The sequence below is a fragment of the Lissotriton vulgaris genome, chromosome 11 (assembly GCF_964263255.1).
Source record: "Lissotriton vulgaris chromosome 11, aLisVul1.2, whole genome shotgun sequence".
Lineage (NCBI taxonomy): Eukaryota > Metazoa > Chordata > Amphibia > Caudata > Salamandridae > Lissotriton > Lissotriton vulgaris.
Genome location: NC_141699.1, coordinates 469,423,920 through 469,446,186, shown reverse-complemented (window position 1 = coordinate 469,446,186; position 22,267 = coordinate 469,423,920). Strand labels below are relative to the sequence as shown.

Below are 22,267 nucleotides of genomic sequence, written 5' to 3'. Positions count from 1 at the left end.
TTCCTGCCCCTTTGCCTGTTTCTATCCCTACTGCTCCTCCGCTTCCACATACTCCTGCTCCCGCTGCTGCTCCTGTTTTGTTGACTCCTGCTGTTGCTACTGTTTCTACTCCTTCACTTGTTAGTCCTGTGTCCTATACTTCTCCCTCTACTCGTTCTCGTAATTCTCCTCTTGCTGCTAGTTTCTTTCATTCGCTTGGGCCTGTTCATGGGTCCGCTAACTCCGATGGTCCTCAGAGACGTAGTCAGCTTCCTGGAAACAGAGAACGCGTTGCGCTATATAATATGGCGATGGGTTGGATGGTAAACCCTCTTAGAAATCCACCCCGTGTTGTTCTCGAAACGTTTTGTCAGTTCAATATACCAACTCAAAGATACGTGTTTGATGAAATGTGTAAGTTCCTTCGCGATCAGATATCGGCTGATGCGCCTGACGAGGTGCTGGCCGCTTTGTCTGATCTTCAGCTTCAGTTCTCGAACGGACTGATAGTAGATACTAATGTTCGACGTGCTATTGAGCGGTTGCTATCTCTTCGCCCCGCTCCGATACCCCATGCATTGTTTCTCGAGGATATTGAAAGACAACCAGACGAGTCTGGTCAGTTTCCCATGCGCGAAGTGCCACCGGTATGGATGCCAGGTGACGCTACCCGAGCACCGCCGATTCTGCCACATTTCCAGAGAGTGTGGATACACCTCCCATGGAAACGCTCGGAAGTGTTGCAGGTGAAGCAATCTTTGCCTGACCCTCGCAAAAATCCTACAGGATATTATAAAGAATTATCGCAGCTTGTAGACGCTACAATTATGAATCTTGCCGATATCGATATGTTGTTCGGCAATGTCGTACCGCAACCTGTATGGGCTAAAATTAGGCAGGAAAACCATCCGACTGAGTTAGGTGGTGATTGGGCTGCCATTGTGGCGGCGGATGGTTTACAAACTGGTGGGGCCAAACCTGAGCAGATGATTACTGCCCTTCCTCAGAGAATTATAACATTAATGAAAACTCTTATGCCAGCCATGAAGGTAAATTGGGACAAACTGTCAGCTTGCAAGCAAAAGAAAGATGAGAGTGTTTCCGACTTCTTTACGAGGTTCGAGGAAGCATTCATTGACCATAGTGGACAGGATATGGGTACCGAGGGTGGACAGAGATTGTTTGTGGATAAATTTGTTTCGAACTTATTGCCCGATTTGAGCAATAAATTAAAGAATTCGGAAAGTGCATGGGCCGTTTCTACCTCTGCTCAGATATTGGCTACGGCACAATATTATGAGAATAGGGAGAAAGAAGAGAACGACCGTGCTGATAAAAAGACGAAAGAGTTAAAAACTAAAGTGTTGTTGCAACAAGCATATCCTCCGCGTTCGAATCAGAATGCACCCCAACAGAATAGATCGCAGCCGCAATCGAATCGATCGCAGCCGCGTAATGACTCCTCCTCCCAAAGATCATCGTTAGGGTACAATCAATGTGCTTATTGTAGACAGGAGGGACATATTAAATTCAATTGCCCTGTTTTAAATGATCGTAATAGTGGTAACTCATCTAGAGGAGGTCGTGGTGGTTCGCAGCAGGCTTCACGTGGTAGAGGTCGTGGTACTCAGAATGATCGTTCTGATAACTCCTCTAATAATAATAATAATTGTTTCGATCAACGTGGATCCTCGCAAGGACGATCTGCGCAGTACAATGTAGACGACTATTACGTCGATCAGGGGACTGACGACAGTAATTACTAGGACAGCCAAAGACAAGGAGAGGGAGTGGTATCAGTTCCGGTTGATCAGAGAGGGCCTTACGTCGCAGTTGCTACATCGGGCGTCGTTGAGCCTTTTCTGTTGGACACTGGTGCAGCGAAAAGTTCTATTCAGCATTCGAAACTCCCTGGCGCACCTTTGTCTGGCTTAACAAATGTTTCCGTTGGATTCTCTGGCGCCCCCGTTAGCAATCCAGTTTCACGCGTGTTGCCCCTTAAAATTGGGCCACGTGAGCTAGAAGCTCCATTGATTCTAACCACAGGTTGTGGTGAAAATCTTTTGGGCCTGGATTTGCTTAAACGTTTGTACGCAACTTTGTATTGTTCTCCTGCGGGTGTAAAGCTTACGTTAGGAGAGAGGGTTGTCTCTCCCATGTACTTGTCCCTCGACAAGCTCCCACCGGAATTGAGTTCTCTTCCTGCATCTTTGTGGGCAACGGGTCCGAATGACGTGGGCCTACTTGATATCTCCCCTTATGTCGTACAGTTGAAATCTAATGTACGTTTGCCACGTATTCCCCAATATCGTATCTCCCTTGATGGTGAACGAGCACTGTTGGCGATCATTTATGACCTGATCGAGAAAGATGTTATTGAGGAGACTCGGGGAAACGTGTGCAACAGCCCTGTGCTGCCTATTCTTAAACGTACTGATCCTTCAAAACCACCTGTTTATCGTTTTGTTATCGATTTACGGGAGGTGAATAAAATTGTGGTTCCTCAATTCCCTGTTGTGCCTGATATCACGGCGCTACTGACTCTGATTCCGGCTTCTGCTTCATGGTTTTCGGTGATTGACTTGAAAAATGCGTTTTTCAGCATCCCGATTGCCGAAGAGAGCAGGGACCTTTTCGGTTTCTCTCTTGGTGGACGTAGCTTCCGGTTCAAACGCGCCCCTCAGGGCTACTGTGAAAGTCCATCGATTTACAGTCAAGCCTTGAAGAGTCAACTGGATGCGTTTCGGTTGCCGGTCGGTGCGGCCTTAATCCAATACGTCGACGACTTATTGGTGGCTGCCGATACTCAGGACATTTGCAAAATTGCTACGGTGTCGTTGCTGCAACATCTCTGTGAGTTAAATCACAAGGTGTCACCTTCTAAACTCCAATATTGTTGTCAAGAAGTTACCTATCTAGGTCACTTATTGTCAAAGGAGGGAAGGAGATTGACCCCAGAGAGAATTGCAGCGATTGCGCGAATGGCTGTGCCGAAAACCCAAAGAGATGTACGTGCCTTTCTAGGTATCACATCGTACTGCAGGCAATGGATTCCTAATTTTTCATTGCTAGCGAAACCATTGGTGGCTCTTACGTGCAAGGATGTTTCGACTCCTTTACCATGGACGGAAGAATGTCAGAAAAGTTTTTCTGAACTGCGTGATTCATTGTGTTCGGCTCCTGTGTTAGGTACTCCTGACTACAGTAAGCCGTTTACATTATATGTTCACGAGAGAGAAGGTTGTGCTTTGAGTGTCTTGACGCAACCTTTTGGTGGTAAGCAACGTCCATGTGCATATTTTTCCTCGACCTTGGACCCAGTAGCTAGAGCATTGCCGAGTTGTTTGAGAGCAACTGCGGCAGCTGCGGTCTCCATCCGACAATCAGCAGGATTGGTCATGGATAATATGCTTACGGTGATGGTTCCGCATGCAGTCGATACTCTTTTGAATCGAACGAAAACTCAGCACTTGACGAGTGCGAGGTTGTCTGGGTACGAGTTGACGTTGTTGGCAAGCCACGTTCAAATAAAACGTTGTAATGTTCTGAACCCGGCAACTTTGTTACCAATTAGCACAGAGTCAGATGAAGTAGCAGAGCATGATTGCTACTTGAGGACTGAAGAGGAAACAAAAGGTCGAGTGGACCTTAAAAACACCCCATTGGAAGACCCGGATGGTACTTTGTATGTGGATGGGTCATGTTTTAAGTTGCCAAATGGCGATGTGACTACTGCTTATGCTGTTGTAACGTTGAATACTGTTGTTGAGACTGCAAGGTTGAATCAGAATTCTGCCCAAGCCGCAGAATTGATTGCTCTTACTAGAGCATGTGTTTTAGCGAAAGGGAAACGGGTGAATGTGTTTACTGACAGCCAATACGCCTTTGGCGTCGCACACAGTTTTGGACGATTGTGGAGAGAGAGAGGTTTCTTGACGTCGCACGGTACGAAGATTCAGCATGGCCAGTTGGTGAATGATCTTTTGGATGCATTGACGCTGCCTAAGCAAGTAGCGATTGTTAAATGTAGTGCGCATCGTAAGGTGACGGATGATGTTGGTCGTGGTAATGCGTTTGCAGACGAGATTGCTAAGGAGACTGCCCGGAACCTTAGCACTCGAATGTATGTGACGAGTTCGGTTAGGTGGCCTGCAGAATCGAGCATGTGTGAAGACACTATCGAAAGTGTGAAAGAAATTCAGAATGAGGCCACCGAGACTGAAAAGGCGAAGTGGAAAGAAAGTACAGGAAAGTTGGATGCGAATGGTTGTTGGATTGATTTGTCGGATCAGAAAAGATGGTTGTTGCCCGATGCGTATGTGCTGGCCGTTGTGACAATGGCGCATGGGTTAGCACATATCAGCGTGAAAGGTATTTGTAAATTGGTATCCCCGGTGTGGAAGAATGATGGTATTACGAAATGTGCTGAACGTTTGGTGAAGAATTGTATGGTGTGTATGATGTACAATCCTGGCAAAGGAACCCCAACTCCTCCTGGCAGTTTTGCTCCCCCTTCGTATCCTTTTGAGGTGATTCAATTGGACTTCATCCATATGGAGAGATGCAACAATCTGAAATACGTTTTAGTTGTGGTTTGCGCATTCTCTCGATGGATCGAGGCCTATCCTCTCAAAGACAATACTGCTTTGTCTACTGCGAAAATCCTACTGAAGGAATATTTTCCTCGGTATGGAATGCCTAGAGTCGTGTGGTCAGATAACGGAAGTGAGTTTGTTGGAAGTGTGATGAAGAGTGTGTGTAAGGGCCTTGGAATTAATCAAAAATTCCATAGCGCCAATCATCCCCAGTCAGCTGGATTGGTTGAAGGGTACAACGGCACCCTTAAACTAAAGCTAGCGAAGATTCAGGCTACGACTGGTCTTTCGTGGCCTGACGCTTTACCTTTAGCATTACTGTCAACTAGGGCGACTGTACACTCCTGAGTAGGGCTTAGTCCCTATGAAATAGTGTTCGGCCGTCCTGCGAATGTGTGGGGGGTTCCTAGGCCAGGAATGTTTTCTGATCTTGAGTACCCTATGCTGATTGATTATCTACATGACTTGACTGCTAAACTGAGGTTAATTCACCAACAGGTTTACGACGCATTGCCGACGCAGACGGAGGGTCCAGGTCACCAGCTCCAGCCCGGAGACTGGGTGGTGACAAGGAACTTTTCACGCACAAATAACCTGGACCCGAGGTTCACCGGACCCTATCAAGTGCTCCTGGCCACGAGGACTGCCGTTCGTCTCGAGGGACGTAAGAATTGGGTGCATGCCACGCACACCAAGAGAGTCCCTATTCCTTTGCCGGCAGACCCGTGGGTAAGGAGAGGCATTGCGTCAACGGAAACAGAAACATTGCCGGCGTTTGTACCTTTTAGCGACGCACAGCCTGTTGGAGAATCCTCGGCGCAGCAGAAAGACACTGGCGAACAATTGTCATTGAAAAACTCAAGACCAGAACACTCAACTGATCAACAGGACGCTGTCTCCTCAACCGATCCTTTGTTTGACGAGCAGGCACGTTCTGGGAAAACTCGATACTTTTTGCGATCTCGCACTATGGACAAATAAAATATTCTGCTTTGCTGAATTGGCGATTGCATTATCCCGTTTTCCGTGATCAGTTCTGAACATTTGTATTATTGTGATTATTTTGGTATGTACATATATTGAGCTTCATTCTTTGTACCTTTTTGCTTCCACAGCTGAGAGATTTTTTTTTGCATATATACATATTGTGCATTGAAGGCCGTAGGGCCGCGCGCGTACTTCCTCCTGGATAGTAGGTCTTGACGCTAGGTTAAAGGCCGTCGGTTCCTGGGAACTCCTAGGGATTGACTATTGCTACACAGAACGAAGTGCGTCAAGAAACGTTGCGGACGGTCGTAGGGAATGGCATTCTCGAAGCTGAATGATTTGGAAGAAGCTCAAGTCCACAGATTCAAGCTGCAGCAACTCAGTCGTACCAAATGTTTTATATTCCAACTGTTTGTATTGTTTTTGACTGCTTCTGCACTTTTAGCGGGTGGGGTGTATTACACGATGTCTTACTTCTTACCTGCTACACCTACTCCTACTTCTGACCCTAATCTTACCTCTACTGTTTCTCCTCATTCCTTTCACATGTTACCGGAACACGAGCAGGCTAGACGTGTAGAATTCCGCAACAATTCCTTTATTCAGCTCCTTCATCAGCATCAGTTAGTGGTTAACACTACTAATTGTTGGGTGTGTGGGTTGATGCCACATACTACGGATAAGGGAATTCCATATCTGGTGTTACCGTATAGTTCCCAAGGGTCAGCTCGAGCATTTCAAACAATGTTTCGAAGCGCACTGGGTTTCCACCCCATTCGAGAACCACGTTCCCCCTACTCTGGTCCTGCCTCGTATCAAAAACCTTTGTCGATAGCAATAGAGGATTTGGATAGTGATATCTATGATCCTTCGCTTATTCCCGAAGAAGAGGTACAAGCCTATAGAGTCCTAAGTAGAGGTGAATATAGTGTGTTCACTAGCGAAAAGCAGCTTAAAAGCTCGCCTCCGATATGGGTCGTACCCCACACTGGTAATCTTTGTCTCATGGGTCGTGGTCGAAGATCGCAAGCCCGACTTGGAGCAAGTGCTTGCACTGAAAATTATATTTTGCCAATGTTCTCGTCCCCTGTGTTCCTGGCTGCCAAGGGTACATACTTTATCTGCTATGATCGTGCATATGCATGGTTGCCCGCTGACTTCATGGGCTCATGTTTCATTGCAAATCTGTTGCCTCCGACGTTTACCGTAGATGCCGATTATCACAAGACTAGAATTGTGAGAGGCGTAATTAGCGAAGAAGATACTGCCGGTCAAGAGGCAGGAGACTTTTTCAAGGGTTTCCTCCCGTTTTGGGGACCTATGGCTAATAGTAGGAACCTGAGACAGTTGACTCGAGTGGTAGAATCGACAGCTAATATTACTGCCAGTGCCCTTGGTAATATCACCACTGAACTTCAGGCGGAGAGACTTATGACGTTACAAAACCGTATGGTTTTAGATGTAATTTTAGCGGATCGAGGTGGGGTATGTAAGGTGATCCATTCGAGCTGCTGCATTTTTATTCCAGATAATGCTCCTACCGTTTATCAAGCCATCTCGAGGTTGCATAAGATCTCCGAATCCATACACGTGGATGTAGGGGATTGGACGTTACTTGGATGGTTTTGGGGCCTGATGTCGACTTGGGGTTGGAAGATTCTGATGATCATCGGGGTTGTTGTGGTGTTCCTGTTCACGTGTTGTCTTTGTGTGCAGTGTGGTCCTGCCTTATGTGGCCTCTGTGCTACAACGTGTATAAGACAACCACCTGTTACCAAGGGGACTCGATTGGACAGAGCTATGCTACAGCAACACCTCGATGGTCTGATGAATATCGAATATGATTCCGACTAGTGCTTGCCTACATGAGGGCAAAAGGAGCGTCTGAGGTTCCGTGACAATTATAAGTGGTGCTTTCGACTCGTACGAATATGGTTGAGTCTGGTATCTATGAACCGCAAATGACGAGTTTAGTAAGTGTGCGCAGTTTCGCTGTGCTAACTTAAACCGTTCGTTTGTTATGTGGGTTTTTCATCTGTACCCACGGGTTCCATCTTAGATACGGCATCCATTTTGTCTCTTGCCCTCAAGTAGCCAGCGAACGGACGCTGTCCGCTTCGCGACCCTGGGACTCCCAAGATATTTGCGGAAGACACATGTCCTTTGTAAGTGTCTTTATGACGAGGGGGTTGTTACTGTAAGGCAGATGGCGCCGCTCAAAGCTCATCTTGCCGCACGGACTTATTGTCTCAGCCGTGCATCTCATTAGGCACGTCCCTTTGATGCCTGTATCTCGTGTTTCCCGATACCTCCCCTTTTACACCCTTTCCGATCTCCCCACTGTCTTCGTCTTCCTCTGCACCTATCTTTGTTCCTATTTCGATCTGTTTTACTGTTGATTGGAATTCGCTAATGGTGGGAAGATGGGTTTTTACAGTTGGGAACCGCCAAATGTTTCCGCACTTATGTTCCAGACCTCATGTGTTTCAAAGTGACCAAAGCGACCCCTCTGGGGGATGATGGTGGGAACCGGGTTGTAAACTTTTGTGTCCCATGTTGTCCTATGGGTAAAAACTGTATAAAAGGAGCGATCCACAGAACCAATTTGAAGCAGTCTCCCCAAGTTGCACGTGTGTTGCTTGTCGTGACTTCTGTGTTCCCTGCAGTAAATAAACCTTGAATCTTTGACGCCGAAGGAAGTGTCCCGTGTCTCTGTGATTCGTACGCCGGAGCAGGTTACCCACGAAGGTTTCAGGTGTTGTGCCCTGGCACCGCTGGGTCTTAAAGAACCCAGTCCTTCAATTAGTATTCTGGCTTCAAGGATTCTGTGTTGTCTTTTGACGTATAATTGTACAGTCGTGTATATGTATATTTGTGTATGTTATTGTATATAAATGTGTATTGTGTATACGTTGAAAAAATAAGACAGAAAAATATATATAAACAATTGGATGTATAATGATTTACATCGGATCCACAATTTGGTGTGAGTGTGTTCTTTAAATAAGAGAATTGGTTGCCTTGAGAATGATTTCTCACCAGTGGATTAACTAAAGTTTCCATTGAGTTTATTGAGAAAGTTTGCTTTATCCATTCCACTGCATTATTTTTGTTTGCACTGGTTTCTTTCGCCCAAATGCAGTTGGAGTATTAGGCTAACCCCTTAGTTTTTTGACAAATGCTTTAATTTTTCAGCAGTTTCCAGCTTCCTCTGTTGCAACTTTGGACTTCACAGAACTGCAGGAACTTCCAGGTGACTTACTTTCCTTCTCTCGTGTGGTCGGTCTGCTTGGGACCCCTTTAGAGGCCAATTCCAACTCCTATATGGGCTTTCAGTCTGGCCCCACAATCCACACTGGTTGCAGCCACCGGCACCTGAGGATGACCTAGTACGAATGCCCATGTTTGACCCCCCAACCAACGTTGGCTCAAGCAGACCAATGTCACGCTATGATACTACAAAGGTGCAACCCATTGTAATGCATCCTGACTAACACTGTGCCTCTATATGTTGGAACTATCAATTACATTTTTGATCTGATTTTGGTCCTTTGCCAGAGAAGGTTGCACCTCAGGATATTGTTGATGATGAAAATGGCTTGCTCCCCTCTCATTACACTGATAATTCCATCTACCTTAATTTTAAAAAATGCCAGTGGGTGATATCCTCCTCAGGATACAGAACTTGACTTGTCAACAATGGAATAAAGTGGTGTTTGGAGGGCAGCTGAAGTACTAGAATTACACCTGCCCTCCAGTCAGACTAAAGCAAATGTTTTGACGAAGATTCTACAGACTGGGGTGGAAGCATCAAAGCCCTTACTAACATTTAACAATGGCTTCACAGATACTGTGATTGCTGCTTGGTCAAAACAATATTTCTGCCCATCTGTTACCGGGCGAGCTGCCAGCACTTAGCCAGGCTTAGCACGATGCTCTGTGAATGCGATCTGTTACAGGTCTCCCCATTGGGACATGGCCAGTGAGATCTGGCCAGCGTCCTAGAGGACCTTCAGGCCTCCTTTGCTTAGGCGATACATAATGGGCAGGACTCTGCCAAGTATGTTATCCTCATGGGTTTGGATTCCACAGACTGCATTGTCAGACCAGTCAGTATCTTTGTAGATATGCCTGGATGAGCTCTATTTGTTTCTACAGTGATATACATGAGTCACTAATGGATACGCCCTTTGATGGGTCTTGCCTCTTTGGGGAGAAGGCATACAATGGTTTGGAATACTTTCAAGACAGCAGATGTACAGCGCAGTTCTTGGGGCTGTGGACCCTTGCCAAATAATGTTTGCACCATTTCAGGAAACTTAGGGGTTATTCCCAGGGCTTAGGGGCATATTTATGAAAATTGTCATGCAGTGCAGCACAGCATGTCAGCTTGCTGCACTACCCTGCGTAACAGGGAAAGGACAGGAATGCACTGTATTTAATCAATACAGCATTCCTGACCTTTCCCCCTATGCTCGCGCCATTTGGGCAGCCAAGTGCCAACGCAGGCACTCTTGCACAATGGTGCAAGGGTGCCTGTGTCGTAGGCAGGATTGTTTTTGTGCAGCAAGGGGCACCTTCCTACACTAAAACAATTCTGAGAGGTATTTTTTCCTCTTTTTATGTGTGCTGCATTCTGCAGCATACATAGAAAGAGGAAAAAACAAGGAGAAATAAAGATATTTCTCCTATACAAAGCTCTCCTTGGGAGGCATATTTTTTTGGCGCATTTTCAGGTTTACAAGTGCTTGTAAATCTGGGAATGTGTCAAAAACCATTGGAGCAGCGTGGGAACACACTCTGCAATGTCCATGAAACGCCTTCCTTTCGCAGAGTAAGGCAACATAGCGAATTGCGCTACATTGCCTTGCTCCAGATTTATGAAGCCATACAGAGTGACTTTGCGTGGCTTAAAAAATCTGACTTACAGGTTTGCATCACGCATGTACCCCATTGTGTGGTGCAAGCATGATGTAAAGCTCTCATAAATATGCCCCCTAGTATATAGGTAGAGATATGGATGGAATGGACAACTCAGTCCTTTCACGGACACGGACGTGGAACAAGTAGACAGCGTGCAGGTTAGAAGGCAAATTGCAAGCACCGTGGTGCACCCATCTTACACCATATTTCTTCTGCACAAATTGTTGCGGAGGCGCTGGCAGCTTTGTTGCCAAATGTCATGACTCCCGCATTGGGCAATCCATTGCTCTACCAGCTTTCTTTACCGGCCCTCACTTCTTGAAAGAGGAAAGGCTTCATCTGTTAGACCCCAAATGGGCTACATGCCTTTACACAGATCATACTAAAGGATCATCAAGTGGACAATAAACTTTTGTGGGGATTCTCTGGAGTAAAGAAAGGGAAGGCTGTGCAGAAAATAACCTTGTTGCGATGACAGAGTGGTGAACTAAGGGCTGGCCATGAAGCAGCCTCCTGAAGGTCTCAGACCCCATTCCACAAGAGCTAAATCTGCTTTCACTGTGTTTGCTCGAGGAGTGCCTGTCCGTGACATGTATCAGGTGCAATGTGAGGTTCAGTGTGCTTGTTCATGAAGTCCTACTGCCTTGCCCGCAAGGTGGGTGGAAAGGGTACTCGCCTGCTCAGGTCTGCAGGACGTTTTGGTCTGAGCCCACACCACAGATCCTTCACCTTGGGGAAATACTCGGTTATCTATTCGAAGGTGAGGAATTTGTGAGTACAAGTATGCACCATAAAAACAAGTTCATTACCTTCAATAATGCTCTTTCTTATGGAGACTTTATCAAACTGCATATTCCTATCTGCCCTTACACCTCCCCCTTCTGTGGAGTAGTCTATGTTAAACATCTAGAAAGGTCCCAAGTTAGTAGTCTGTAGACTGTGATCAGCAATAGTTAATGCTCTGTGTCTGAGGGAGCAGAAAGAGAAAAGATAAGAAACTGATGTCAGCACACAGTGTTGACACTTATATGCTGATCCACTTTGTCACATGCAGGGCAGAATGGAGTCACAGCAGAGCCGCATGACGCCAGATAGTGTTAAGTGGGAGCACTGCTTAAAAATTCTCCAGATCCAGTCTGACACCTGGGAAATATTCTAAAATGAGAAGTCTGCAGGTAGATAGAGTATCCTCCAGAAAGGGAATTACCAAAGGTAAGTAGTTTGTTAAAAGCATTTTTGGAAATGCCTATAATTTTGCTCCTCTTGGACGGATTTGCATCAAATTAGGCCATTAGGGTTTGCTGCTAATGTTATGAGCCACAAGGTTCCCCAATACAGGCATAGGTAGTTGCACAACCTTTTTCCTACATTTGTCCTACCTCATTCAACATAACGATTCTGGCACTAATTAGTTAGATGCCAAATAAATGTTGTGTTTTCTTCGAAAACTAGCCTCATTTATTATGCATGAGGATTCTCAGAAAAACTACCATATTCTGCATAATAACTCTGTACAAAGGTCACCCCTATCATCATCCTTGAACGATAGGCCCACAGTACCATGACACAGCTAGGAAGAATCCCCGAGTGTGCCTTTTGGGTATATAAGTACCACATCTTTGCTGGGCAAGCCAGAGGAGAAAACTCCCATGTCAACACGAGACGCTGAAGTCCCTGCACAAAGACACTCCAGCACGCTGTGGTCAGACATCCCTCCGGGGTGTCCAACTCAAGACCACTACAGGGTCCTTTATTCTCTCACATCAAGTAATGGGGATGGCTCTTTTCTGCAGGGATTCTTGGCTCTACACTAACATAGAAGCTTAATACATTCAGGTACATTTAGCTAGGTTTAGCATTGTAGCAGAACACATAATTCCTGCGTGCATATATTCACTGTTTTAGCAACATAGGAGAGCTCTACCTTCTATTTACTCTGTTGGTACCTGTAATCGTATATATCTGTTTCTGTCTAATGGTTGTTGCAACACACTTATTTTATACTAGAATGACACTGGTTCAATAAATACTTATCGAAAACGTCCCCAGCATTTATTCTGTGCATCTCTGTGACAAAGTAAGCACGAGTGACTAGGAGAAATGTACTGTTCAGTTTCCACGATCCCTGAGGGGTCAGGGATGTCATGTTCGATAGCTGCCAGAAACTATTCACTCTTTTGTAAGGTTGGGGGGCTTAGAGAGGCTTTATCAGCTAGCTGGTCTACAGGCGAGCATCTCCTTTGGGGGTGTCTGGAATCAGTCTGGACACGAATCCCATAGTTTATGCTGTCTAAACGTGCAGATTTTATATAGATTATTGGAACTACACTGAAAATATCCGGTATGGCAATTTTCGTGAAGTTCGGTGTAGGGAAAAATTGTTATAATTGTCAAACAGACGTGTGTTTTCAGATTGGCTTCCCAAAGATGTTTTTTCCATTTTAGCGCTGATGGGAAAGTTTGCTCACCACTTGGCAACAATATAACACATTCTTTTTAAAAAATGGAACAGATTTCTGTCAAACCTGTCATGAATGTAGAACTTCACTCAAATAGAATGCTTTTTGAAATAAGGTGTAAAACTGTTCAGTAGCTGTGGGGATATTAGCATTTAAAGAGGTGCTGTATGGCTCTGAAAGGGTTAACTCTTTCATGTAGCTTGATAGTTATAAAAGCATTAGTTTATGACTTTAGTGTCTTTTGACGAATAATGAAATTTTGTAGCCACATAGGTTAAGCATACCCTTGAGTCCCTATTCAGAGTTTTTGGGACAGGACAACTCTCTCACAAAAGTGATGGAGTACCTTGTCCGCCAGTTCTTGGTCCGCTCACCCTATTGCAAGTTGGGTGGACTGGTTGCAGTTGGCTCGATCAGCGGAAGACATACTCTGATGGCCATATGGAGTGCTGACCATTGGAGAAAGGTCATCTTCCCTATTTAGGGCTGATTTTTTTTCCAGTTTTTTACCTTCGGTGACAAACATAAAAATGATAATAAATGTCTTCCACGCCCAAAGTAAAAACTTTCTGGATGTGGGGGTTATTAGTTATTTGTTTTTCAAAAACAATCTCCCACTTGGAGTTTTTTTTGTTTTTAAAAATAAAAACATTGGTAAATAGCCATCAAAACTGATGGCAGCCACCCTCGCAACATTTAGTGATTTCAGAGAAGCTACTATGGCAGCATCTCATCTGAAGTCACAGCGATCACCATTGGACCAGCTGTAATCTCTAAGTTTAGCAGGTGGTGCCTAGCCAGGGTGACAGAGTAAATTACTCTGCCATTCTAACAAATGGCAGGCCACCTTCCAAGCACTAAATTAAACCCTTGATATTTTCAAATTTGAGCAGTTTCATAAAAGAGAAGCCAAGCAAGAAAGACATGAGCAAAAAAAGTGTTAATTTGCTAATAGCTTTGATCCACAAATCTGCACAATATTTGGTAGAAGATCAGAAGGATTCGTTTTCTATTAGTATGTCAAGTTGTTTACCAATCAGTCAAAGTGTTGAAAAGTTGTAGGTGGGGGGCTATACATTCTTCATGCACAAAACCAAAAAACCTTGAAATTCGCCAGTTATGGTGTGCCACAATGTACACCACATTTTATGCCCTCAACCAATTTCAGTACACACTTTAGCCGATAGGATGTAAACAAAACATAAAAAAGGCTGTGTACAAACAGAAAATCATGGCAGAGCGTGAGTTATGGTGGGCAACGCTGTCAGGAAAGACCTCTTTTTGCATGATCATTTCAAAGTTTTGGACTGATGCTACTGGTTTTTCGACCCAGAGTGCACCGAAGCCTGCCAATCAGACGTCAATCACAGTGTTCTAACCCTTTGCAAAGAGTATGTTGAATTGGTTGTCCCAATTGGCTTGAGCTAACCTACTTCTAAGTCCCTAGAATATGGCATCAACCTACCCAGGACCTGCAGGTTAAACTATATAATGGCTCCCAGCTTGCCACTGCAGGCTGGAAGAGCAGTTTTAAACATCTAGTTCGACTTTACCATTTAAACCAATGGCGAAGCCCATACTTTGCTTAACAATATATGTAAGTCTCTCCTAGGGAATGCCTTTCAAGGTCTATGGCACGGAGCAGTATATTATTAAGTAGGACATATATTTCTATAAGCTCTAGCAGTAAAAGCCCAAAATTGTTGTGCTTTCTGTGGAAAGCATGGTGGTCCCATTGGCTAGTACAGAATTACACATTGCTCGTCAGCTGGGCTAACTTCTGAATGAACCACCACAATTGGTACTTCAGGGTATGAAAACATTTGTGGCATTAAACCCAATTTGATGTTTAAGGGGAATTTAACGTTACTATTAAAGAAAAGCACTTATTTTTTTTTAAGTTGACACTCTGTTGCCCAGTTATTCCCAGTGGCCACTCGCATTTGCCGGCCACCAGACAGCCTTCTGTCCTCCTGAGTAGTAATATAAACAACTCCCCAGCCTTAGTACAATAGAGGTCTGCCCCGGAGGAAGGGGTTACCTCCCCTTCATAGGAAGCCACACTGGGTGTTGGCCCAGAACATGAACTTCAAAGGTGAAACTGCCTTAGATGTGCAAACGGCAACCACACTCAAGAGGGGCAGCCCCTTTGTTCAGGTAGACGTCAGGAACAGAGAGGGAAAACATTTGTGAAGCCGTATTTTTCTATGGGGGTGTTTCAGACATATTGAGAGTGGGCAGAATAGTGCAGTCTGGGATTGCTAGATGCCACACATAGCCAGAAGTTGTCATAAGGTGGGATGAATCCTGGTAGCCCATTGGCTAGGGACCACATCATCTCCACTGGGCACTTTCTAGGCTGTGAACTGTTAAGGGAATGACAATTCTCCTAGTTGCCCCTGTTTTGGGGTCCCCTCGTCTCACAGTACAGGATTCCCTCTTCCCAGTAACCTTATGGGTTGTAGTGGCATCTCTTTCCTCCTGTTTGACAGCTAACTGTCTCAGGCCTTTGAGTAGGACAAGTCTTCTCTGGAGGGCCTACTTGCTCCTTGGAATTTTGCCAGGTCAGGCAAATCTCTCAGAGAAGCAACTTCCTTAAGGGACTTCCCTTTTGAGGCATTTGTGCTCTACTGTAGATATATACCCACTCAGGAAAACCAGGCAATGCTGCATGAGTCCTTCTCGCCATCTCTTCCCAGGAAGGGGTTTCAAGGTCGTTGCCCAGCTGACAATTCACTGGGATGGCAAGAGACACCGATACTTTCTCTGGGCAAGTATTCCCTCCCCACTCAAAATCTACCACAGCTAAGTGATTTGACATTGTAACATTGTCGAAGTTCACGATCTGGTGCACCTCGTCAGGAATGATCGGCCCTGGGGAAACCAGCTCAGCTATAACCATGGTGATGCTGGCTCCTGTATCCCTCAGGGCCTGCACATCCACCCCATTGCCACTTGGCCGCTACCTGTATTTCTCCATACTGGTGGGGCAGTGAGCCAAGGGTTCAATTTCTTCCCCACCCTTGGAGACTAAAGTGGCTTTAGTGTACCTCTTACAATTTCCAGGGACAACTTCCACCGCATCCCTACACTTACATTACCAGTGGGTGACTTTTTGGTGCACACAGTATCTCCCCTCTGGAGGCCTGACTTTTACAGTCATAGTACACACCAACCAAAGTTCTTACCTAGATACACCCTCCCCTATGACTGGGATGTGGCTCTGGACTCCCGCCCCCTCCCCCGCAATTGAACATCATTCGGAGACTTCCTTTTTGTCTTTGGCCCTATATTTTACCCTAAAGATGGCCTGTCCTTTCTTGTGATCACCACCTTGGAACTTTTTGGGCACCCTAGTGCATAGCCATTCATCAGCTATCTTCTCCAGATCTCTGCGACTAGCTCTGCCAGATGCTGTTTTAACTACTCTGAGGTGCAATTTGTAAGTATGTGTTACCACTAAATTATAGAGCCCCACATAGGTACGTACCGTGCTACCTTTTATCCTGCATTGCATTGACTTCACAGGAGCATCCACAAAGTCTACCATGTCTGAGTTAGCCCCTTTTGTGTGTTACTAAACCTGTATCTGTATTTCTCAGAGGTTAAACCAAACAGCTCGATGAGTGCCTCCTTCATGTGAGGATATGACTCTGCCACTTCCTCCTCTAGAGTCAGAACCCTATCCCTCCCCACTGTTGGAACTAGTTTCCACAATAAAAACCCCAGTGTTGGGCACCCACCCTTCTCGTCCTGAGGGCCCTATCTTACGATGTCATCCCCATCTACATATTTGGGAACAATACCCTTGAGCAACCTGGGATCCTAGGTACCACTTATAGTTACCTCTGAATCTTTGTTATGAGACCACGGTGTCCTTGAACATTCTCTCCTATGACCTGGCAATAGAAGCTGTGAGAATTGCCGGACTGCAAATCCTGCTCTTTGAGCTAGCAGAGGATTGTGCCTGTGGTTCCTGGCTCCTGGAAAAGTCACTCAAGAACCCCAGCCCTAAAATGTGAACTGCAAGTGTCAGTTGTCTGACTCCCTGTTCCAGCACCACGGGCATAAAAGCTGAAGTAGCTTGTCCCAGCTGGTTGGTAACCGTTTCCACAAACTCACTGCTGACTACCAATGTGCAGCCAGGAAGACCACTCCCTGATGCTCAAACATGGCACCTGAGTCTACCCGACCCGAGGGAGTCAGAGTGCAGGCTGGTCACCAATGAAGGACACTAGCTTTAACCAAAAGAAATAGCTGAACCTGCTGTGACCGCAGACCAGTAGCCTGCCATTGCCGGGCATTTGCTGGCTCACAGAGGACTTCAAGAGACATCAATCCCTATGACCCAAGTTGCTCCAATTCATCCGTGGACTGAGGAATAGGACCAGGAAGGCCCCCGTCGACCGCAGAGCATCCTCAGGACCAGGACCACTCCATTGAAGTCTATGGCGGCCTGTGTGTAAAATGTGGAACTGGACTTGAGACTTCTTTGGTCACCAGACAACTGTCCAAATACTCCTCATTGGCCTCCCTGATGTAATTGGTTGCCCAGTCTGTGCCGGAGTAGTCACACAAACTCTTTTAAACTTTTCAACAGTTTCCAAACATTACAGTTACCAATGCGTGTTTGCGCTTCGAATGAAAACACTAAGATTTACGTTTTACTTAAAAATCTATATCTCTAGAAACATCTGGTGGATTTTGCTCATCCTCAGGATAAAAATTCATTAAAATGTAATCTATTTTTATAAATTAGTGTTGGATTTCTTTTGTGTTGTGTGACTTTCTTATTCTGTTATTTGGTTCTCCCAAATGCTTTACACTAGTTCCTCGGTTCAAGCCTTGCGGCTCGAAGCCACAGACACCCGGAGTTGAGCAAGAGGTTTTACATATGAGCCTGTCTGAAACCAAAACAGTTTTGGCGAGTATTACACAGTGAGGTTGGACAACCACACCATAGAATACACCACAATCCTCACAAAAGCATATCTGCCAATTTGTAGGGCTTTTTCAGTTTTACGTTCGCAATTGCAAAACTTAGGGCCTGATTTAGAGTTTGGCAGACAGGGTACTGCTTCACAAATGTGCCAGAGTATCCAGTCTGCTTAGCTCTCAGTCCACCCACCTCATTTAGAGATGGGCAGACAACACATATTCTCTAGCCGCAGACCGCGTTAGCTCAGTTTAAAGAATGCTTCCTCCAATGGCCCAATTGAGAAGTGGTGCTTTAAGGTGGACGGAGTAATGTCTTTTTTTTTTTAATCACTGTCACCCACAAACTCCCACTTTGGACGGTCAACAAAACCAACTTAAGTAGTCCACCAAACCTTTAGTACATTAAAATTAACTGCTGTGAAGGCAATTCCCTCCTATGTACCAATGACCGCTGCGCCAGTGATCATATCTAAAGTGGACATGCAGATTACCAATGAGATGGAGGAGGTAATGTCATCCACCATCCTGACAGACACTATTCTGTCTACCAGATCCTAAATCAGGCCTTAAGCTTTAAATTGTGATTTTTCAACAACCCATATATGCAGCAGTGGAAAGTGTAATATCTTCTAATGAATGTAAACATGGCTGAATAGCATATTATGTACAGCAGATGTAGTAATAAGGGCACATCAACACAATTATTGCAATATCCATATTATTACCACGGTACAACGAAACTAACAGGCTAAAAGCACGGTTTAGTACCTCACAAATAGTAAGTTGAAATTAATTTCCAAATATTAACAGCTCTCCTAAGATTCACAAGACCTCTTCAATGCGATTTTACATTAATGCACAAATGTAATTCCTTATACATTGCTTTGTTTCAAACAAATACACCAGAAAATATGCTGTTGCATACACCAAGAAGCAGGTGTGCATTATGTAAAATGCTATATATTGCTATTGTTCAAGGAGAGGACAGTTGTCATGCCATTACCACTTCCCACACTCAGCAATGTTACAACTCCCATAGGGCACTGTCTCCAGTACAGAAAAAAACTCTCAACTATATTACACCAAACTTGCCATGAAATTGTACTTTAGTCAAAGAACTGCATTTGCTTGGTGTAAATCTGCCCCTTAGGTTTTGATATTTTGGTATCAAAAAAGTGTTTTGTGGTAGGCTTCAAAGGGTTAAAATTGGGGCGATAGCTGTACCATTAGTCTGATGATGGTCTAACTTTAAAAATGTTGACATATCTGATTAGATGAATGACCTTTTTCCCATTATCCGTTTCGAGTCTGAGACCCCAAAGCTGGGGTAGTGGACCTGAAGCTCAAGATTGACTGACCAAACAGAGAAAAATCTGGTTCCAATCTTGGGCCCTGTTGGACCTCCTGCAGAGTTTGCAAAGTCCATCAAGCGCCCATGAGTCTGTGTGAGTTTACGAACCATGGCTAAGGCCAATGAAACCCACCCCCCCCCCAAAAAAGACCAACTATAGCTTGGCCGCCCGAACACCATGCACGGCAAGGATTGGATACCCACAGATGGGTGGATGAAAGGCCTGCCCATAGGCCAGACCCTATGGCCAACCCTTACTATGCAAACTGTGTCCACAGAGTGTTGGGCACAGGGACTTGGCCATCCATCTCCCTCTACACAATGCCTTTGGCATAATGTATGTTAAAAAAAATCCGTTTTTAACATAGTTTAGTGACGTACCAGTGTTGTTTCATAGTGGACCAACAACATAAACTCTTACTTCCATTTCACCATTACTATCGGAGGAAGAAGTCTGACATTCCTGAATCTATTAATCACCCCATGTAAAGATCAACTGACGATGGAGGTTTATAGGGAGCCTCAAGATCGAAATGCTTTATTTCAAATTAACAGTTAACATCCTAGGGATTTTAAAGAAAATCTATCCTTTGGACAATTTCTGAGGTTGAGGCAAAACTGTTCCTCCACCTCTAGGTAGGAAGAACAAGCCACAACACTAACCCTGACATTACAAGAAAAGACGTATCCAATGAAAATCATACCAAGTGACAAGAAACGAGTGCACCGCCACATTGGGGAGGCCCTTCTGGAATACCAAGAGCTCCTACCACTAGGATTTCCTTTATGTCCGCTCTCCAGCTACATGTAGTAAACAATCAACAAGCCTTGGCACATTCTGACCTTTCGTTTTCGTACTTATGACTACCTACTATTCACTTACAGAAAGGGTTGGAACTTGTGAAACGTATAAACTCACACCATACTAAAGTTAACGGATGAGAAACAACACATCCTTTGGAATATTCAGCCAATAGCTGCTCATCAGTCATGCTGCAACTCAGCTGGTCATCACTCATGCTGCAACTGCAACATATGCCACTTTAGCGAATGAAAGGTTGAACAAGATCTGGGGTTTACCTCTCCCTCCAAGGAGCTCAGAAAATGCATAAATTGCAACAGGGAATATGCCATACATTTATATATTGGATTCAGTGCCAATGTATGTTGTGTTGGAATTGCAATCAAAAAGGTTAGGATTTGGTACAAGAACACTGCAGCAATCTCTGATACAGTAGTACTACCACTAAAATGAGCTCACAATTCACAGAGAAGAGACAACCGTGGTGCCGTCAAGTGGGTTGTTATTAAAAAACGTCAACACTCAATCAACACAAGGTCAACCACAAAAGTTTTGAAAAAGAGCGACGCTTGGTGTTCAGGTTGAGTACACATATCTTGGGACTTAATGATAACGCGCCAGGGCTTTCACTTTAACATAATTGAGGTGTTTCCTCGGTCCAGCGCATAACATGGCTTCCCCACTCAATGATAGCAGAGGATCAATATATGACACTACGCCAGAACCCCAAATGTTTCTAGATTAGCAAATGTTAAGATTATGCAGCAATGTTCATGACTATATTCTACATATATCTATACATATTTCTCACCTGACTGAGTTGACACTCTTGAATTCTTCATCTGCCCCTGATTCAGCTATGCTTTGTTCTAACAGATGTTTACCACCTTCTCACTCTCACAGACTCCCACTCAGCATTAATATCTTAGGCTGTTCGATTTAGCCAGACCGTACCCTATTAGAGGCCGGTCACCTTCACCCATGAAAATAATTATTTCCCGTGAGGAAATATTTTTGCAAACGATCTTCTCATTATATAGCTACAACTTCTGTAATATAAGACGGATCATTACACTGTATTATCAGTTTTATTATTCTGAAATCAAAACGCCATATAGGATTCACATTATTCTTCTGTTTTGTTTCCTGCATTAAGGCACACAAACAATAACATCAGCACCGCTGCTCTTACAGGGTGTATTTAGTATCCAATCTAGTTCATTATGTTTATCTCCCAGTCACATTAAATCAGGGCTCACTGTTTTGTCCCACCCAAGTGATCTGGAGGCGAGCACTCTGCGTGATCACGTGACACCTGCAACACTTCACCAGCATAGCAGGCGACTGATCCTTTCTCCTTCTAAAGCAGCCCTACGTAGGGATAACACAGGCCCCTGTAATGCAGGAGGGTGAGAGGGGCTCCAACTTCTCAGGGCCTCTCCCAAACCTTTCAGAGGCGTCCCATTCCACCCAAGAGCAATTAATATTTGTGAGATGGGAGACAGTTTAATTAATGGTTGCTATCATTCTGTTATTTATGAATAGCAGGTCAACCTACTCTATAATTTAACATAATGTGAATTTGTAAAGCAGCACCTTCACCCAGAAGGGTCTCCTGGCGCTGAATAACAGATGTTTATTTAATCCTACCCACTGGCAACCTGAATAAAATGATTGGTTGACCATGAAGTAGTTATATGTTTTCACTTTGGTCCCTCACATCCATCCTCTGTAAGTATACACCGTGTTAGTATAGTCATATTCAATACAAGAAGTACCTTTCTGATGAATATTGAGTCCCCTTATGTTATCACCGCCGGGCATGCGCAAGAAGAAGGCCCTGTGAGAGGATACCAAATGTGGGGGCTCAGTGGCCTTAAGGGAAACACTTTTGACACCTACACTTGCCCTAACACTACACCGCACTCGCTGACATATCTCGTCTATGTTTCCTTCCATGCCCAGGGTACTTCTCTGTCACTAACTGGGCACCATCCCTAGCCAAGAAAAAAACAAAACACACACGCACGCACACCAATATATATCTATATATTACACATCCATGCATGTGCATTCTCTTGTGAATATCTGCTTTGTCAATTTGACTAGAGTAAAGTTATGGTATTGGTGCATTTCATGATCCATACAAAACATACTCTCTACCACCAGCTATTGGTAGCACCTGGAAGATAGTTTCCAGCAGGACATGCCTGCCTGCTCCACAGCTGTGAGG

At 44.7% G+C, this 22,267-nt stretch overlaps 1 protein-coding gene across 1 annotated transcript in view; it reads right to left on the bottom strand.

Moving 5' to 3' along the window:
* Positions 1-22,267, bottom strand: part of GNRH1 (gonadotropin releasing hormone 1) — a 39,541-nt gene that overhangs the window by 14,907 nt on the left and 2,367 nt on the right. The window lies entirely within an intron of this gene.